General features: G+C 51.4%; 1 long non-coding RNA gene across 1 annotated transcript in view; it reads left to right on the forward strand.

Annotated features, from left to right (window-relative positions):
• The first annotated feature begins 13,388 nt into the window (after positions 1-13,388).
• The window catches only part of LOC115282402, a 7,496-nt gene continuing 1,808 nt past the window's right edge, over positions 13,389-19,076 (forward strand). Inside the window, exon 1 of the long non-coding RNA XR_003904627.1 lies at positions 13,389-13,711. This is a non-coding gene — a long non-coding RNA (uncharacterized LOC115282402). The remainder of the gene's footprint in view (positions 13,712-19,076) is intronic.

Here is a 19,076-nt window from a genome sequence, read left to right on the forward strand (position 1 = left end):
GAATAAATTCAAGACCTCCGAAGGGCTCCCTGGCTATTTGGAATTGGAAGACCAGTTTACAGAATGCAAAAAGTAGATTTCTACAGAAAAAAGTAACGGGAGTTTTAAAGACCTTTCACTTTAATTTTCCTTGATGGTCCCCATCATTGACCTAGAACTTGGCCTCTTGGAATGTAACCGGCTCTCTGAAGTAACCACTTGGCAATGTGTGGCTTCCCTTCGGAATCACAGGTCACACCACAGGTTGGGGAGAGCCGTGGCGAGATCCCCCACGGAGGAGCCACGTCCCTGAGACAGACTGTCGCTCGTTTCACGCCTTCAACGATAGGAAATGTTTGGCGCGAGTATCCAAGGGCCCCTGTCCTGAGCGGCGTCCCCTCTGCTTTCTGGTTACAGGTTCCTTTTGCACCATTTGTGCTTCTCTGGTGAGATCAGGGATGTTACAGATGACTTGAAAACACTTCAGGGGACATGGAGGAAGTGGGGATGAGGCAAGTAGGGGTACAGGAGGAGTGACTTTTGCTTCACTTCGGAAGGAAATTGACTGCTTGCATTTGTTGGTTTTGATCGGCCAGGGAGCCTCTCTCTGACTCGGATGTGCCAAAGAATCAGGTGCTTTCTGAATATCCAGCTCTGAACCACAGCTCTCTCCCTGCCTGTCTTTTCCAGGAGAAAAGGGAACATGTGATCAGAAAGGCAGAAACAGAGACGTCATATCACATCCTGCGTAGGACTCGAGGCTGTGCTTAACTGCTTTCGGAAGGTGGTGGGAAATATTTTTTCAGGAAATTGAACACTCTTGGAAATTGTCTTTCTGTCCTTGGTTATTTAGCTCTTTAGGGCGTTTCAAAAGTGGGAAAGAGACCGTGTAGCATAATTTTGGTGTTTACTTCTAATGTTGTATCCCACAGGCTAGATCTGCAGCCTCTGAAAAGCATATGGATTCTTCTCAATCTTCCATAAGTTCGAATATGCATTTTATTCCTCTCTTGACGAGGACTCTATGATTCTACCCCATCGGCAGTACTGGCTCTGTCCACAAGGGGGCGACAAAGTACTTTAGCGTCTTGATTCTCCACCTTCTGAAGAGAGATCCTGCTTTTAAAGCTCTTACAGAATGTCCTGTCTTGGCTCAGTGCTTATTTATAGATCTTTGTTCTTAAGACATGTTCCCTTATTACAAAGTCCAGTCGTTGTTCGTCTTTCAGGGTGCAAAGATTGAAGAGTGGGTCAAGCATCTTAATTGGCTGCTTTAAACAATGGTGCCCAGAGGTTGAAAGCTAGGACCATCCCGTGGGGCCTCGCTTGTGCAGAGCAGGAAGGCAGCCCTCCTTACTTCTTCCTTACAAGTGCCACCACCAGCACAGGACGATCTGAGAGGCACAAGAGTGGGGGGAGGGGGGCGCTGCAGAGGGAGGACTCTGGAGTACAAATGAAGAACTGCTTCTCCGTTGGGCTCCAGTGGATGTCCGTTACATCAGGGAGCAAGTCCTCGGGCTCAGATCCTGCATCCTGAGCCTGGAAGGCCCCTCTCCAGGTTAGAACTCAAGTTTGTGTTCCCTCTCTTGTCAGCGACCTGTCCGAGGGCTGCTGACCTTCGTCGGCTCTCCAACTGTGAGTTTCCTACTCATGGTGGCATCTGCCCCGCAGTGGGCCAGTCAGTGACAAAGACCCGCGTGGCACTGTTTACCCCGTGGAGCTGAGGGCACCTTTACCTGGAGCCGCCTTCCCTTCCCTTCTGACCAGCTCTCTGCCTGGCTCCTACCCCCCGCCAACACTACCGGCCTCCCCAACCTGCCCCCCCCCAACCTGCCCCCCAACCCAGGCCAACCCCCTCCTACACTTGACAAAAAGCGAAACTGGAGATGTGATCGGTTTCCGTAACAGGTGGCGAGGTGTAACTTGCTGGGTTTTATTTTCTCCCCCCCTCCCCCCAGTCCTGAAATCACTTGCACTTTTCCTCATTTCCTGAAGAAAAGAAAATCCCGTTTGCTTGCCAGGAGTCGTTTAGCGTTAGGTTTACAAAGCTTGTCGTTGAATGTCGAACATTTGTCCAAAGGAGTGTGACAGCACAGAAGCCGCTTGGTCCCTGTTCCGCCCGCCAGGTCTCGAGGATCAAGGCCACGCGGCTGGGGTATTTGTGTCAAGTTCAGAAGGGGGCAGTGGCCCTCTCCTACCTCTGCGAAGACGCAATTGAAGGTCAAGTTGGACTCTCGTAGGGCAGGTACCTCTCTTGCTGCAAAGAAGTTTGGAGGAGTCTTTCAGTTGGGGGGGGAGTGTGTGTGGTGACAGGTAGGGGGGACAGGATCCCTTCAGAGGGGAAGGAGCCTGGGGAGAGGAGGGCTCTTGGCCCCAGGGAGCTGCAGCGAGCCCGAACCCAGCTCCCTCCCGAACCTCCAAGCCAGTCCAGTTTCCCTGCGTCGTCTCCTTTCCGGCACCCTGTCACAGCCCTCGATGTACTGACTTCCGCACCCCCCCCCACCCCACCCCAACCCCCGTTAACTCTACCAATATTATTTTTTTAGCAATCGAAATGCACTTTTTAATTTCAACTCAATCATGATTTTAAATATAAAAAAATTTATAGACTGTTAAAACTACTTTTTGTGTGTGTATTTTTAACCACTCGATGTAGCATTGTCTATTTTATTCTTGTGAGACTGGTACAAGGCGTGCCACTTCATGGTATTTCCGACATGCTGGCCTTTGGATGTGTACGGTAACAAACTTCTTGCTAATGTTCAAAGTAAAAAAAAAAAAAAAGTAGCTACATCTTGTTGTGTGTCTTTCATTCCTTCTTGCTCCTCAGTCCACATCATCTTGAGGCCTCCTTGCTCAGTGAATTCTTTGTTATTTTTCTGCTAAATAAGTAACCTTGACCTGTCATCAGTGGTCTTCAGTCCTGCCCTGCTCGCAGACCCTCCGGCCGCCTATGAGGGATGGATGTGCTTTCAAGGCCAGGGGCCACAGTTCAAGGGACGAATTCTCGTCCTTGTCTGCCCGCCCCGCCTGACTCCGTGCTGATCAGTTTCCGTGACACCGACCTGCCCAGCTGCACAGGATTCTGAGCACATCCTCGAACACAGTATTTGAGAGAACAGTCACGACCGGCATCGGAATCAGTCTGCGGAAAAACAAGCCCAGACAGAAACGGCCTGCATCGTCCCTGCAGGGAAAAGCAAAGATTTAAAACATGGCCCTGGGGATGACGGTCCTGTTTGCGCCCTTCTCCCTCCTTCATCCATTCACCCATGTGTTTATTCCACAAATGTTTATTGAGTGCGTCGTATGTGCTGGTCACTCATCCAGCCACTGGAAGTCAAGGAGTGAGCAAGACAGGGTCCCAGTTCTTGCGGACCCTGTCCAAGTGGAGGACACTCAACGAGAGACCAATAATTATCGAAGACGGCATCCGGTGGTGCCAGGCTGGCCCTCAGAACTGTTTCCGCTGGCACGCGCCTGCCCAGCTCAGGGCCCGCCCTGTTTCTGTTCCTTCCAAGGACTGCAGTGAGGGAGTTCAGGAGGCGGAAAAGAAAATCCTGTTTAAGTCCCCTCTATTGAATACCTCTCAGAATGGAACGAAACTGTCCAAATCATAGAATTACCATACTTGCTTTCTAGCACATAACTCTGACGAGCTACTGAGGGTAACACACGGTTTTCCCCATGGATGTGGAGTAGATAATCCCCTGCTTCAATATATCCTATTTTCTATGTATTTATTTATTCTTATTTTTTTTATGTCTTTATCTGTGAGAGAGAGAGACAGAGAGTGAGCAGGGCAGGGGCAGAGAGACAGGGAGACACAGCATCTGAAGCAGGCTCCAGGCTCTGAGCTGTCAGCACAGAGCTCGACGCGGGGCTCGAACCCACAAACTGCGGGATCATGACCTGAGCCTCGGACACTCAACCGACTGAGCCACCCAGGCGCCCCTACTTCAATATATCCTAAATCAGTGGTTTTCACCCTTCGAGACCCATAGTAAGACATGTATTTTCTCATTACTTAGCTAATCCAATGGAAATAAATTAAAAATTCAAGAAAAATATCTTTGTGCTGTACTTCGATGATTTCTATTTTTTAAACGCCAGTCATAAATAGCTAAATCAATTTTAAGACCCACGAGTAAGTCCTACCTGTAGTCCAATGAATCCTGTTCTAAAGGTAGCAAATATGTATAGTATTTTATTCCAACTGCAGCCTGAATTCACTCATGTAGAATCCGGTGGTAACTGGAACTTCCAGCGTGTTAAGTCTTATGTGTTTCTATTTCTGACCAAGTCCCAACCCAGACACTCCCTACGCAGATTAGTTTTCCCATTGCTCATTCCTGTACCCTGTGGTGGGGACCGTTCACATCACAGGCACCTTGCGGTCCTTTCTCACGGGGCCTGGGGCAACCAGAACCACAGATGACCCTCAACGTGGTGGTTATGGGCACTGACCCCCTGTGCCATTGAAAATCCAGGTGTAGGGGCACCTGGGTGGCTCAGTCAGTTAAGCATCCAACTTTAGCTCAGGTCATGATCTCGTGGTTTGTGGGTTCGAGCCCCATGTCGGGCTCTGTGCTGACAGCTCAGAGTCAGCACAGAGCCTGGAGCCCGTCTTTGGATTCTGTGTCTCCCTCTCTCTCTGACCCTCCCCTGCTCACAATGTCTCTGCCTCTCTCTCTCTCTCTCTCTCTTTCTCTCTCTCTCTCTCTCTCTCTCTCAAAAATAAAACATTGAAAAATTAAAAAAAAAAAAAAGAAAGAAAATCCAGGTGTAACTCTGGACTTGCCCAAAACTTAACTACTAATAGCCTTCTGTTGATGGGAAGCCTTACCAATAACATAAACAGCCGATTGACACTTATTTTATATGTTGTATGTACTTTTTACTGTATTCCTACAATGAAGTAAGCTAGAGGAAAATATTCATTAAGAAAATCATAAGGGAGGGGCACCTGGGTGGCTCAGTCAGTTAAGAGTCCGACTTCAGCTCAGGTCATGATCTCACGGTTCATGGGTTCGAGCCCTGCATCAGGCTCTGTGCTGACAGCTCAGAGCCTGGAACCTGCTTCAGATTCTGTGTCTCTCTCTCTGACCCTCTCCTGCTCGCGCTCTGTTTTTCAAAAATAAATAAAAAACATAAAAAAAGAAAATCCTAAGGGAGAGGAAAACATATACATTACTCCCTGTTTAAAAAACACCCACGTTACAAAGGGAACCCCCACAGCTCAAACCCACGTTCCAGGGTCAACTGTACCTCCCCGCAATTTAAACTCCCTTTCAAGACTTCCCTTGTACTGTGAATAACAACAACCCCGGATGAGCCTCATGTGCTTGTGTCCCCCCCCCCTTTTGCAGTGTGTCCCTCACTTTCGTCGCAGGAAGCTCCTGGTCAGTGGCGTGGCCGTTCCCAACACTCCCAGTCTGAGCCTGTGACTCTTTGACCAGCAGAATGGCGAGTCCCAGAGCTTATGCTTCAAGAAGCCTTGCAGCATCTGCCTTGTTTTCGTGGAACGTGACTGCCCAGTGAGGAGGCTCGGGCGGTCCCACCCCACCACCCCCACGCGGAGACGGAGGTCCGGGCTGGCCCTGCCACGGCTCCAGACCCGCAGGTGAGGACATCGCAGACCCTTCGGCTCAGCCGACCCTCCAGTAAAATGCATGCTTCGGAGCAGAATAACGGCCCGGCCAGCACAAGGCATTGCTAGAAGTAAATTCCTATTACGAGAAGCCACTGAGATTTGGGACGGTTTGTTACAGAGCAATAGATAACTTGGAACAGCCCTCAGATTTAGGTCAGGCAGTTACTAAGAGCTTGTAACTTCGCATAGTCCCTTATGCAAGAAACTTAACCTTTTTTGGCCATAACTGAATAATGGTTTTAGCTCATTTGTTTTTCGATTCCTGCTGCCTCTATTTCCAGTCCATACTTAGCAGCTGTGAAGAGGAAAGGGAGGAGGGTTCGCTCATGTCCACGACTGATTGCACCGACGTTTCAGAATTCCCCTCCGGCCGGTCTTCTGGCCTGCTGGTCTGTGTTCCCAGCCTCATTCCTGAACTCCCTGAGCCAGGGGAATGCTCAGCGGGAGAGCCCTGACTGGCACATCTCAGCCTCGGTCCCAGCGCCGAAAGCATCGCGACACCCCATGTCACTTCAGTTTTCTGCAACAACTTCGACCCTTCCGGACATGATATTGAGGGAGACCTTGTAGCAAAAGAGACACACGGGCTTGTTCACAGGCAGACCTGGACTCAATCTTTTCTCTCCCACACAGTGATCTGTGTGGCTTTGGGCAAGTTATTTAACTATTCTGAACCTGGTGCCACATCTGCAAACGGGGACAGGCACAGCGCCTCCCTTAAGGTGACGGTGAGATTGCATCAAGCAGTGCAGGTAGAATGCCCAGCTCAGGGTTCGGCAGGTGGTGTTTGGGACAGGGGGCTCCAAGATGGCCCCCGTGATGCCCACCTCCGAGTATTCATGCCCAGTGGAGTCCTCTCCCCTTTGGTTGGGCTGGATTCCGAGACTTGCTTCTACCCGAGTAGAAGATGAGCAAAGTGATAAGATGTCGCTTTCAAGATTGGTTCCCAAAAGACTGGGCGTGGCCTCTCTCCAACCTCCAGCTGCTATGCAGTGAAAACACAGGCAACCTGTGGAGGTCATGGTCAGGAACTGAAGCTTGCTAGCAAGCATGTGAGTGAACTCGGACGTGGTCTTTGGAGGCCTGCCAACAGCCACGTGAGTGAGCTGGGAAGTGGGCTGGCCAGCCACAGCGGCCTCGAGGTGACCGTAGCCCAAGTCAGCAACCCAGTGACCTCAGGGGGGACAGAGATGCTCATCTAAGCCAAGCTCAGTTTCATGACCAACAGAGACTATGGGCTGATTAAGTTGTTGCTCTCCGTTAGTAAGTTTGGGAATCATTTATTAGGCAGCAATAGACAATGAAAAGTACAAATATTAGCAATAGGAGCTACAGAAGACAAGAACGGAAGTGGATGCTATGTACCACCCAGACACCCCCCTTAAGACTCGAGAGCCAAGAGCTCTCATCTGAGGCCCTCCCCAGGAATTGTTCTCAGCCAAAGAGAGCCACCTCCCCAAAAGTCATATGTTCTCCCCTTTCCCAAGAGCAGCCTACGTCCAGTGATTGGTTGGTTCCGAGGTATATAAAGATCCCATCTGGGGTGCCTGAGTGGCTCAGTTGTTAAGCATCTAACTATTGATTTCATGGGTCATGATCTCAGATCATGATCTCATGAGTCTGTGAGTTCAAACCCCAGGTCCGGCTCTGCGCTGACAGTGTGGAGCCTGCTTGGGATTCTCCCTCTCTCTGACCCTCCCCTGCTCGTGCTCTCTCTGTCTCTCTTAAAATAATTAAACTTTTTTAAAAAATACCGCAATAAATGTCTATTCCTAATTTGTGCTTTTGTACGGGATAGTTTCAAGATCAGGTGCCAGAGTCAAAAGGGACTTCTCTCAAGTTTAGCTACCGCCTTGGGGCGCCTGAGTGGCTCAGTCGGTTAAGTGTTCAACTTCGGCTCAGGTCATGATCTCACAGCTCATGGGTTCGAGCTGTGTCGGGCTTTGTGCTGACAGCTCGGAGCCTGCTTCAGATTCTCTGTCTCCCCCTCTCTCTGTCCCTCCCCCACTCCCACTTTGTCTCTCTCTCTCAAAAATAAAATAAAAATCTTAGAAAATAGTTTAGCTACCACCTGTCCCCATGCAAGGCTCTCGGAACACCACCGACGATATTCCTTGTGCTGTACCCTGAAACCTATACTTGACGAATCTGATGGTCAGGACTCAGAAGGAAGTAAGGGACACATTATTGGAACTGGAGGAAGGGCAATTCTTGTTGGGTAGTGGCAGAAAGCTAAGCGGGATTGTGTCTGGCGTTTGTGTAGAAAACAGAACTTACTAGCAACAAATCTGATATCATCAATGAGATTTCCTAGACAAAGTCCAATGTCCTTTTGTCACTTATATCAAATGCAAGAGAAAGGAAGAAGTTAAGGGAGAAACTTCAACAAAAAGGAACCAGGACATGATGACTGGGGAAATCCTAAGCCAACCCAGAATGCAGAAGACACTAAAATTCAGAAATAGCTGCCGAATAATGGTGTAGAGAGAAGTTCCGTATGACTCTACAGTGTTTTGCTGAGACTTGAGAAAGATCCAAAGTCACAGGAGATCGAGGGTTGTACCACTGGGCTAGGGCTTCCATAACAAAGCATTACAAACTTGATGGCTTACACAGTAAAAACGTACTGTCTCAGCTACAATACCAAGATCAAAGTGTCAACAAGGTTGAGGCCAAGCACCTGTTCCGAGCCTCTCTTCTGGCCTCAGGCGGGTTGCCGGCACTCTCTGGCATTGCTCGGCTTGTAGAAGCATCACCCATCTCTGTGTCCATCTCTACACAGCGCTCCCCTGTGTGTGTTTGGGTCCAGCTTTCCCACTTTTATAAGGACACCGTCATATTGGATTAAGAGGCCACCCTATGCCAGGTTGACCTCATTTTAACTTATCACTGCTGCAACAACCCCATTTCCAAATAAAGTCACAGTCTTGGGTGCTGGGAGTCAGGATTTCAACATATGAATGTCAGGGGTGGAGGACAGAAGTCCATCTATATCAAGGGTATTCTTCATAGTCACAGTCAACCCAGGGGGCGCCAGGAAGCTTAGGGTGTATTGTCCCTCAGCCTTCTCAGCACAAGTCCGATATAGAGAAGGGATTGTTCCAGAAAGACCCGTGGGAGAGCCTTTTGGCTAATGGAGTGGGTCCCCATGCATTCCATGTAAAGCCCACAAGTTCTTGAAAACTTTGTATCTGGAGAAACATCATGAGGATAGATTGAAAGAGACGGTAGAAAATGAAAGAAGCTTGTGGGTTCCCCAAGTTTTACGGACAGAAAGCAAGTCAACACTTTTCAGCGGTCTTTCCTGAGAAAGGCAGAGTGACCAGAGGGGGGATCCGAGAGCCCAGAAGGCAGAGTCAAGAGCCGTGGGAAGGGTTAATCCTGTGGCCGTGAAACCTATAAGAAGATGCTTGACGTGATTTTAAAACTTCGTTGGACTGGTGAACATTTCCCCTTTTTGAACCAGAACAGAACTGTCATTTTATGCCCAGCTTGCCTCGTATGCTGGGAGTGTTGGGGGCACGTAACTTAATTCTTTAGGTTCACGAGTCCTTAGGCAGAGACGAATTGCTCCTAGAAGCTGTACTGAATGAGTTTTACTCCGTAAATCCATCTGTATTTCATTTAGATGACGCAAGCTTGGGCTTTTGAGCTGATGATACTTACATGAGATTTTGGACTTCGAGTTGATGCCACAGTAGGATGAGACTCTTGGAAACCTGGAAGGGGGTGAATGCATTTTGCCTTTGGGAGAGTTGGGAATCTGCAGGTCCAGGGTAGGCAGAATTCTAAAACGGCCCCCCACGATGCTATGGAAACCATGCGTATGATGAATTTCCACTCCCATGATCATGTTATGGTTTTTGGCCCAGTTGGCCTGATACCCTAGCAGGTCCCAATCCAGCCCTGTCCAGACTCCTAACCTACAGAACTGAGTGCTAATAAACGGGTGGTGTTTTAAGCAGCTGCTTCTGGTGGTGATTTATTATGTCAGCAATGGGAACCAAACTGCCTTGGCAACATAAGGAGCACCTCTCCTCTCCTGCAGCCTGAAGGCTGAACAACTGAAGATCAGGCCCAGGACTTAACTATAAAAGTCACAGAGCTCAGGGGCACCTGGGTGGCTCAGTCGGTTAAGCGTCAGACTTTGGCTCGTGTCACGAGTCATGAGTTCGAGCCCCACATCGGGCTCTGCGCTGACAGCTTGGAATTCTGTCTCTCCCTTTCTGTCTCTCCCTCTCTCTCTCTGCTCCTCCCCCACCTCTTAAAATAAATAAGAAATAAACTCCAGATAAAGTTGAATTCTTATCACTGAGAACCTACTCTCAGGGGCCTGGTTGGGAAGGGGTGGGACCCTGAGGTTGGTAATGGAGACACTGGGGTCCCATAGTTCCAGATCCCCTTCAACCCTGTGGGCCTGCAGAAGTGCCCCCCACCCCTCCCGGCAAGAGGTCAGTGCTCCTCTTGCTTAAAGAAGACAAGGAGCCTCTGCCTCACACCTCTCTGAGTCTATCCCCACCCCTTCTCTTGGCCACCAGGCCAATAACTAGGGTCAAGTCGCAACCTAGCTAGGGACTCGACTCGCTTTAGGCCTTACTAACAGAAGAAAAGGACGATGCCCCTTGTCAGCTTGTGCCTCTTCCCTCCAAACCCTCAGTTTATTCCACGCTCTATAAAAATGGATCTGAGCCCTTTACAAATCTCTCCTTTGCCAGTTGGCACAAGGTCAAGCTTTGTCACTAGAGGGCCGTGGCGAAACTTTGCGGGAGAAAAGGGTTCTCCTTCCCAGTTTTGGGGTGGAACTCTTGGCAGGTTCGTGTAGCTTCTCCAGCGCTGGCTGCCGTGGCCTGGGCAGCTGGTCCATTGTCTTGTTCTAGGACCAGGCAGTCCGCAGCCCCCAGAGGCCGCAGCCCCCCCAGCGCTCCCCGGAGGCACTTTTCGTGTGGGCCGCCTCCTGTGACATACCTCCTCTTGCATGGATTTCCTGGGCGCCCGAGAGGGCAGATTTTGGTGAGTTCTGCTGGGTGAATTTCCAGTGAGGCCCATCTGCTCGGCACAACTTCCCTGCCATCCCATGAGCATGACCGTGTCCTCTCGATGAGATCTAGGACTCAGCCGTAGGGAAGCCCTCTGAGGGCTCTGTCTCAGCATTAGGGGTCTCGGCTGGTCCTTTTACCTGCTATTTCTGTACACTTTCGAGTTCTTTTTGTTTTACTGGCCAGCCCTTCATTACTCTGGCTCCCTGTCATACCTCATTATTTACGTATTAAACTTGCCCTGTTTAAATTACCGTGTGGCTTCTGTCTCCTGGTGGGACCCTGACTGATGCGGGCTCCAGATCCTGAAAGATCTGGACCCAGCCGGCATGTGCTGATAGGAGCCGGGACAGGGCTATGGGTTTGGGTCGAGGGATGTAGGATCGTATTAAGGTTGGACTCGACCCCCTAACAGCAATGGGGATGTTAGGATCATTTTATAATAGAGATCAGATGGCAGCAAACCTCAGAAGCAGGTGAGTTATAATGAGTGGCTGTGTCAGATTTGGGACCGGGTGTGGGGGTGTCCTGATCTGCAGACAGCTGTGGAGGTGATTAATAGAACATGTCAGGAGTGGTGATCTCCAGGACAGCCTCATTAAATTCACCAGTCTGGCCCCTGCAAAAACCAGACAGAGCCCAGGGGACCCAACTGGACCACCGCACACTCAACCAGGAGTAGGTCCGCTGAAAGCGATGTGCAACTGCGGATGGATAAAAGTATACACCGTGCTCTAATCCCCCTGCCCTCCACCTGTGGCATCCTGAAGAGCATCGCATTGATCCATGACAGTGGTGACATTCTGTCTGTCAGACTGCGTGGGCTACAAGGGGCAAGTATTTGGAGGCTTTGCTGAGACACGTGTGCTCCAGAGGGTGGAAAATCACCTTTGAGAAGATTCAAGCACCCGCCGCGACCGTCCGTGCGATGTTTAGAGGTCTGGTGGATCCCAGGCACCCAAAATAACGGGCACGTTGTTTCATCCTGCACTTCCCACCCAAAGGAAGGAAGGTCAGTGCCTGGCCGGCCTCTCTGGATTCTGGAGGTGTCTTCCCTCACTTTAGGAATGCTGCTTCCGCTCACGTAACCGATGGCACAGAAGGATCCCAGCCTTGAGTGGGGAAGTAAAATGCTGAACAGGAAAGCATTCTGCAGCAGGTCTGGGCCACAGTGCAAGCACGCCTACCGTTTGCCGGGTAAGTACCTTACAACGATGACCTCAGAGGTTTCTATGAAGAAATCATGTGGAGATCATGGCAGGCCCTGTGAGGAGAAGTATGCAGACACTGGCCCGTGCTATCTGTGTAAGATCATTCCAGACCTTTTGCAAAACAGCTTCTGGAATGCTGGATCCTGGTAGAAGCCGAACTGGTGACCATGGCCGTCAAGATGCACGCAGCCAGAATTCTCCCCTATGGGGTCAATGTTTCATGTTAGCGAACACTCTGCCCTGCAAAGAACACATCCAGGAGGGCCCTTGAGCAGAAACGGGGGCATAGGTATGACGTACGAGGTGGCCCCGCCCTCCCCAAGCACTCTTACCCTGGTGCCTCTTCTCTGGCTTGCGTGTATGGTGGCTACAGGGGTGGGGGGCACTGGTGGAGGGTCCTTTAGAATCCTCTGAAGGCAGAGCTTGGTTCACAGATGGATTGTCTTGCTGGATGCAAGCTGGGAACCGACTTGGGCTGCACTATAGTCCTACTCTGGGTGGTCCTGAAAAACAGCAGTCCGAGAACCCCCCCAGCTGGCGGAGCATTCACTGCATGTGGGAAGAAAAGTGGCCCAAGGTAAGAATATACCAGAGTCATGGACAGCAGCAAATGGCTTGACTAGCTGGCCAGGCACTTGAGAAATGAAGTTTGGAAGATCAGGGACAAGGAGGCATGGAGAATAGACACGGGGACGGGTCTGTGGGAATGGGCATGAGATGCGAAGATTAATTACACATGAATGCCCATCAGAGGGCATCCATCATGGAAGATGCACTGAGGCAATGGTGTCAATTGAATAACTGTGCCCCTTGACATTAACCAGCCTCTGTGATTGGTCAGCCCAGGGCTCACTCAGTGGATGTGTCAATGGGGAGGTCCATGGGAGTAACTAATGAAAGCTGCAACTGGGCCAAACCACAAGAGCTTCCCACTCACCAAGATTTATCTAGCTACTATCAACCAATCTGCCACTAAGAGACCAACGTCATGTCCTCAGATGCCACCATCTTAAAAAAAGATCATGGTGATTAGATTGGATCCCTTCCGCCCTGGATGAAGCAACAATTAATCGTGACTGGAATCAACACATTCCGAGAATGGGTTTGCCTTTCCTGCCGCAGGGCCTGCGATGGTTAATTCTGTGTGCCAACTTGGCTAGGCTATATAGCACCTCCTTCAGCCAAATGCGAATCTAGGGCTCCCTGTGATGTTATTTAACATCTACAGTTAACTTGAATTAAAGGAGTTTATCTTTGCTAATTTGGTGGGCCCCATCTAATCAGTTGAAAGACTTTCAGATCAACACTGAGGTCTCCCTGCAGAAGACATTTTGCCTTGGGCTGCATCATTAGCTCCTGCCTTGGAATGGCAGCCTGCCGGCCTGCCTGATAAACTCTGGGTTTGTCTGGCCAGCTGCCATAGTTGTGCAAGCCAGTGTGTCACAATAAATCCCCAGGTGGATTGATGACTCGCATAGATATAGGGGTCAAGACACAGATAGAGATACCTCCTCCTGGTGTATGTCTCTGGTAGAGGCCTACCTATGTCAGCATCACTCTCGAAGGGTTTATTAAAAAAACAAACAAACAAACAACCAAACAAAAAGGAGTAGTGGAGTGGGCAGTCAGCCTCGTCCCAAATCACCAGTTTTCAGGGAATCCCAACTTAAAAGCACTGCTAACCTGTCCCAAGCACCTGTTGGATGGCATCCATTAACTTGGACTTTATGCTGAAGGTGCGACCAGGCCAGAAGACTATTCAGGACCACAGCTCCGCGGGCGGGCCTTCTGGGCTACCCACTGATATGCAGGATTAATCACCACGAATGATGGTGAGTCACATTTTGTAGTGTTGTCCGTGGATAACAGGAGTGGTAGCCGCGGAGCGCGGCCAGCCTGAGTGGGTGGGCACAGATCAAGCCAAAGAAGACCTCTGCCGTGAAGATCCCAACATGCCCCGGGGTAAATGGGCAGGTGCTGAAGTTTGGGGTGGGGCTCGGGGATGACTGCAGGAGAACGGCCCCCAGCAGCCCCTCCTGTGTGAGGTGACCACATTATGCGGGGTCAGAAGCAGGGGAGGGATGGATTGACCCGTCAGAGTAATGAGGGCCGCTCCCCTGGAGTCAGGAATACTGAACCAAAAAATGGGAACAGTGGGAACTTGGCGTGGGGAAATTACTTTTCTCGAGTTCCGGTTGTGGCTTTGTAAAAATCCGTTTCGGAAGGCACCAAGCTGGTTTGACTGGTGCACTCATTTTACGGCTGGGGTTGCGCTTGGTCTCCTGCAGGTGCCCAGGGAGAGGCTATGCTTGCTGGAGGCCAGCAAACTCATCATGGGGGGTGGGGGGGGGAGCGGTGCATGACCGAGCAAGGCCCTGGGGCAGCAGAGTTTTATAAAGAACAGGAATGCAGGCCGGCTGAGGTGAATGATGGTGGCTTGGGCTAGCGAATAAGATCCCAGAGCATCTTAGACCACAAAATAACGCTCAGCCTGGAAAGCTACAAAATTAGAACTTCAAACATTAGCCAGTTACAAATTAAGACTCCCTTATTTACCTCCCTCCCCGTGGGGAGCCTCATCTTGCTGCCTGGATCTCTACCACAAGGGGAATGAATACCATTATGTATTTGGGGATGATGTGACATGTTTGGGTTGGCTCTATCAGGGCTCACACCCACTGTCTTGAGTGAAAGAACAGGACCCTTTTCAAAGGATTGGGGTTTTTCCACTTCTTTATGATCCGAGTGTTTTAGACCCTAGGGGCAGGTCAGGGAGGGAGCTGGGGACTTGGGCTCAGGAGACCAGGGATGGAGAACCTGAAACCTCCACCGAACTGTGGGGGACCCACTCTGGTGAATCCCAAGAGCCGCCCCATGAGTTGAACCACGGTGTGTGGGAATGTCAGAACAGGTCCCATCAAGCCCACCTGCCCAACAACCGGCAGATCCATCTACACCCCTTCTGCCTCCCCTGCGCCCCTCCAGCTCCACCCCCTCCAGCCCTCCTGCCTGCCCCTGAGACCATCCTCCCAGCCCTCCTTCTACACACGCTCCCCCCCCCCCTCCGGTCTGGGCTCCGGGCACATGCTTCTCCTTCCCCACCCTCGCCATGTTCCTTCAATCTGGCATTCCAGACCCATGTGTAAGATGGTCACCAGGGCACCCATTTTCCACATGGCGGGGGGCATAGAACTGGGCAGGTGAGCGGTGGGTTCAAGAATCAGAACTCTTTGAGTCCACACTCCAGGCTTCACGTTCCTTGGATATTTAACTCCCATGTTATAGGTAAGGAAACGGACTCCCTGCAAATGGGGGCCACTCAAAGCCACATTGCAAGTTCATGGCCTCACTGCTCCAGCCCTCATGGCTCCATCCCTTAGGAAGTCAGTTCCAGGACATCCGTCTAGCACCCCTTTCTCATCCCTTTGCTTGCATATTACTATTTCTCTTATTCCGATCTTTAAAAATAATATAAAAATCCAAATTCCTCCATATTTTAAAGGAAGGGAAGCAATAGAGAGACTGATCCAAAAAGAGCCATAGGTGCCAAGTTCATTTTTGTTGGATATTCATTCCTCAGTCCCGTGTTTAACTCAGCTAGCAGCCCTGTACTAAGACATTAGTGCTCCTCTGAGCTCCCCATGCCGGACGGCAGGGACCAGGAAGTCCAGGGACCAATTTCTGCACCAGTGGATAAGCCACACACACATGGTCAAGATTCCAATGATCAAGTTCACCAGGCTATACTTCCGGAACCCACGAGTGGAGAAAGAAATGGAAACTACCTTTCCTCTCCTTGCCTTGGAAAAACAGGACTACACCCTGGGTTCCCTCCAGGCTACATCAAGATATTGAAAGACTCAGATGTTCACTGCTGGCCTGGCTGTCTGTCTGGGAGGTTGTCTCTGATTCCTCCCTCCGTGGCCCAGGCTGGTCTGGTCTTGCTGATGGTCACAGAGGCCAAGGCTAAACATCATCATGGCCTTTCCCAGACTTACTGCACTTCAGACAGCTGGGATTCTGGTCTTCAGATTCCCTATCGAGTCATGTGAAGGTGACGTGACCTTCTGTGGAAGAGCACCAACCAGCCTAGGAAATGGGGTTCTAGTCCTAACTCAGCCTCTATCCCAACCCACCTTTCTGGGCCAACCATTCATCCTTCTTTAAAACCCAGCTCAAGTATCCCCTCCTCTGCATATGGGATTCTTTCCCAGGCAGAGCTGGTCACTCCGACACTCTGTACACGACCGTCACACTTCTCACATTGTTTATAATCAGCGTGTGACTTGTTTGTCTCCTAGTCTACTGTGAGGCCGAGTGAAGAGAACACTCTTCGGCTGTAGCAACAGGGCAGATATTCAATATGCAAATTAATAATTACAACATTGCTTCAGAGTGAGAAGGACGGGATCTTGAAGGTGGCTTCCCTATTTAAGAATCTGTGATGACCTCAAGTCTTACTTCCGAGATTGGGCCCTCATGGCGGAGGAGAGGCACAGAGAGGTGAGAGACCCAGGATTCCTACGCCCTCAAGCCAGCCTCCGGGGCACAGAATTACATTTACACATTGTACGCACAGGTATGATGAGGATATGGGGGTTCGGATGTGCCCCTCTTCCTCCTGCAAGTATAGAGCAGTCATCTGAAAGCATTTTGAGGCCAGTCATCATACTGTGAGATGAGATGGTGTTTCTCCAACAGGTGAGAAGATGGAGTGGTTCTCTGAGGCTATGGGGATGGAGGCAAAGAACGTCTTAGGAAGGCTGAGGGATTTGCTCAGCCACACGCATGTTGAGGTGATCTAGACTTTGGTTCTCAGTTCCCCCTGCAGGACTGACCCTAGGTCAGGGTTGGCCAAGGAAGTCTTGACAAGCTAAGGCTTGCAATTTACCACCCTGGGCAGCTGGCCATTTCCTCGCTTAACTGTCAAGGGCGCAGGGTGGGGAGCTGGGAGCAGCTAGTCTTGATGTGGGACTTGTAAGTAAAGGGTCATTCATCCTTGGTGTGGTTTGAAACGTTGCCTTCTTGGTGTGCTTGGACAATAGCTAAATTAGCCCTCTACGAAGCCGGGGAAAGAAGGGATGTCTAAATATAATCATGGGACACAGTTTGAGATTTGCCATGGGTAGAAGGCAAGAGCCCTAAGTTGAGGTAAAAAATAGCAGGAGATTCGAATTTATCTCCTATCCCCACTTTCCCAGCCCTGGCCCGTTTTTAGAGGAAGAGGAAAAACACAGGCAACACCGGTCAAACCAGGTCGCTGCCACATTTCTGCCCCTTCCAGGTACCAGAGAAGAAAATGCCATTGTGTATGTGTTTTGGGGGAGGGGGGGTGTAACAAAAAAGGAGGGGGTGCTGGTGCGCCTGTCGCTGCCACTCTGCAAATGTCAAACAAGGTCGTGCAGGTGATTTGTGGGACCAGACAGTGAGGGCTTATAACGCTCCGAACCAATGGAGACAGCTTTTATTAGAAACCTTCCATTTTGTTTTCCCGGCATTTCACTAATTCAGCCAAACCACACTGGCAAAAAAAAGTCTGACTGTCCTTAGCACAAGGGTGGATTTGATTTAATCTGAAGTAGGATACAGGGAGGTGGAGAAAGGGCCCTGGGCTGGGCAACAAAGACGTGGGCTAGGCACTAACTCACAGTGAGGACCTTGAACAAGTCCGGGCCCCTCTCTGGGCCTGGGTTTTCTCATCTGCCAAGGCACACGGTGACCCCTAGGCTCTCTCCACCTTCCTCGGCCATAGGATGTCATCCTATAGTTCCAGGGCTGGCTGGGGTCCTAGTTCAGGGCCAGGGGCAGCGAACTGAGCAGAGGAAACTCTCTCTAGCTGGGTGCAGGCAGCGGAGGTTGGGGGGGGCGGCTTAGGTTGTTGGCGCCCCCTTGTTCCCTGCTGGCTTTGCTTTTGGGCCCCTGAGTTGCCAACTCTCAGTTGACCAAGTGTCCGGGGCTGTAAAGGAGGCTCCAGGAGTGCGCCCCCCTCGTGGTGCAGAGCCACCGCGGGCGCTGGGCTCGTCTCCCCCCACCCCTGTCCCTCCCCCCACCCCCCAACACAGAGCCCGGAGACCGCACCCGTGCCCGGACGTGGCGCCCGCAGAGGCGTGCCCGGGGCTGGGCGGGGGCCGCTGCCCGCGGGACGCCAGGTCCCCGCTGTGGCCCGGCCAGGCTCGTCCTTCCTGGACGTGACACGCTCCGCGCTCCGGGCCACAAATAGGAAGCTGGGAACGCCCGGCGGGCGCCCAGCCCGAGCGGGCCGGTTGGACCGGGAGGAGGGGCGGCCGCGGGTGTGGACAGGGTGGGGTGGGGTGGGGGTAGGGGCGACTCGCGGGCGGCCGTCTCCACTTCGCGCTGCCGCTGCCGGGCGGCTCACCGCCCCCACCTCCCGCCCCCTGCCGTCTCAATAGCTGCTCTGTGTCTGCGGATCCCCGCGTCGCGTCGGGGCTGCCGATTGTGTCACTCCCAGACTGGCTGGCTCGGTGCAATTTCCAGACGCCCCTTTGAGGCAGCCCCTGAGGGAGCGGGGAGGAATTTGGTTTCCAGCAACCAGGCACATAACCTTGTCTCTGCGCTCCCCTCTTAGGGCATCCTGGCCCCGCGTGGTGTGGCAGGGACAGCAACCCATTTTACAGATGGCAAAATTGAGCGGGAGGTGGGGGGGAATGACTTGGCCAAAAACACAGCTCGAGATACAAGGACCGGAAATGAGAGAACTCTTACCCTCACTGCCGGTCCCGCCCCCCGGGGTGAGGCTCTGGGCTCAGAAATGGACAGGGCGGATCTCCCTCTTTCTCTGCCTGCAGCCTCTGGGGAGGAAATGGCAGGCGGCAAGGATTTCCAGGCACTAAGTGAGGGAGGACGAGGTCCTGGATCCCGTTTGGGGCGCCTGCCTTCCCTTTGTAGGATGACACCACCCTCTTATCTGTCTTCCAGGCGCCACCTTTGAGTTGCTTTGGTCCATCAGGATTGGAGGCTAAGACCCAACACTCCTACTTTCTCATTAATAAATCCGATTCAAGACCACTGGAACCTGGGCAAGCCCATCCCCATTTTGGGCCTTAGTTTTCCGATCTATATGAGAGACTGTGTTAGCCCCCTTCCAGCCCTAATGTTCTGGGGCACGTCCTCTGTGGGCACCAGCCTGCCCTAAGGAATGAAACTTTCTTCCTTTTCTCTATATCTTAATTATCCTCG

The sequence above is a fragment of the Suricata suricatta genome, chromosome 17 (genome assembly GCF_006229205.1).
Source record: "Suricata suricatta isolate VVHF042 chromosome 17, meerkat_22Aug2017_6uvM2_HiC, whole genome shotgun sequence".
Lineage (NCBI taxonomy): Eukaryota > Metazoa > Chordata > Mammalia > Carnivora > Herpestidae > Suricata > Suricata suricatta.